This window comes from Limulus polyphemus, unplaced genomic scaffold (assembly GCF_000517525.1).
Source record: "Limulus polyphemus unplaced genomic scaffold, Limulus_polyphemus-2.1.2 Scaffold1568, whole genome shotgun sequence".
NCBI classification, from domain to species: domain Eukaryota; kingdom Metazoa; phylum Arthropoda; class Merostomata; order Xiphosura; family Limulidae; genus Limulus; species Limulus polyphemus.
In genome coordinates this window covers 266,788-268,537 of record NW_013667178.1, presented here as the reverse complement: position 1 = coordinate 268,537, position 1,750 = coordinate 266,788, and positions in this window count along the sequence as shown.

Genomic DNA, 1,750 nt, shown 5'->3' with positions numbered 1-1,750 from the left:
CGCGCTAAAACAAACGCTAATCAACGAACGTCAACAATACTTCTGACTGCAGTTCAATTACTCACTATCTATACACACACATTACATTCTCCTCTTTTATATACCAACCTACCCTATATCTAGTAATTACTAGAGCATTTGTCAAAGTACATGATAGTTCTAGAAACGTTGCGTCACTGTAGTCATGTGACTCGCTGACGCAACAATATAATATCAAAATCATTCATAAAAAAATCTACATATTTCTGTAATTTACCATAATTACGTAAACCATTACAGTTGATGCTACCTATCTTACAATTAGATACAGACATGTAAGTTCTATGTGTCGTTCTTCTGTAAATCACAAGCACGAGCCTTGAATGAACGACCATTAGCAGCATCAGAAAGACGTTTTCGACGTGAAGAAGGATCCTGCGTGACTACTTTTGCGTACTTCCATTGTCGAGATTGAGGGACTGCCACATGAGAAGTTAAATCCTCATGTACCGATGAAGTATTCCCACTAAGAACATCAGAGTACGGAAACTGCGGAAAATCGGCGTCATACGTCGGTGGTTGACTGTGAGATCGTTCTCGGCAACCACGGGAAACTTTATCGCGACGTCGAACTGGAGGCGACGAAAGGACAACCCCCTGGTCTGTAGATGGAACAGCGACAGACGAGTCCTTTCCAGGTACAACGACTTCTGGCTCCACGTGGTCAGGTATGGTAGAAGCAGGACGGATACTTGTGACCCCAAGGTCCTCTGTACCCGCCTGCGACCGCCTGACAACCTCCGGACAAAACCGTGCCACATGCCCTTGTTTCCGGCACCGAAAACACACCAACTAAGGACAGTTGGAATATAAATGTTCTTCGCTCAAACACAAATTACAAACACGACGCTGGTGATCATGTTTAGTTTTAATAAAAACACCCTTCCCGAGGGGATCAACGACCTTAATCACATAAGGCAGGGAAGGACAGGTTGCTGCAAAAGACACACGTACATGCCGTATTCCTAAATATATCCCCGATTCTCTCTTCAATACCATGGGCCCTTTTACCTTACATTCAAAATCTTTTAGTTTAGAAACTAGAACATCGTCAGAAATATATTCTGGCACTCCCATAAATGAAACTGTTACTACTTTATTTACTACCCCCGATACACACAAATTATTACCGTTAATGTTAAGTCCATGATCCACAGCAAGATCGACGTCGCTTTCCACAATGAAGGTAACTTCATACCCTCCTGGTCGAGGGACCACAGACGAAATCGAAGCTTCGCCATACTGCTTCGACACAGCATGCAAAACGTCGCCATGACTGACTGCAGAAACTTCAACAAAAATAGTTCTGTGCATAATTTCCACGTTCTTTCCCTTCTTCTCATTAGAAACACTGGCCATCTCTTCACTCATTGACATTCTCAAAAATCACAAAACAACACACAAAAAAAAAAAAACCGCAAAAAACTTTGAAAAAAGTTAGCACTATCTAAAGTGACGAAGCTCACAAAAACACGTCTGCTCCCTACCACGAGAACCGGCGCTTTCAACGTGGTATGAACGATGACGATTTAATATTTGGTTATCAAGGCTTTTATGTATTTTTTCTACAAAACACGGTTGTCTGCGGCGAAAGTTTTTGGTATATTCATCTAGTCGTGGAATACAGAGTTGTTTTATAAACTGGTTGTTGATAGAGGACGCTGGACAGTGGTTTGTTTGTTTGTTTTGGAATTTCGCGCAAAGCTACACG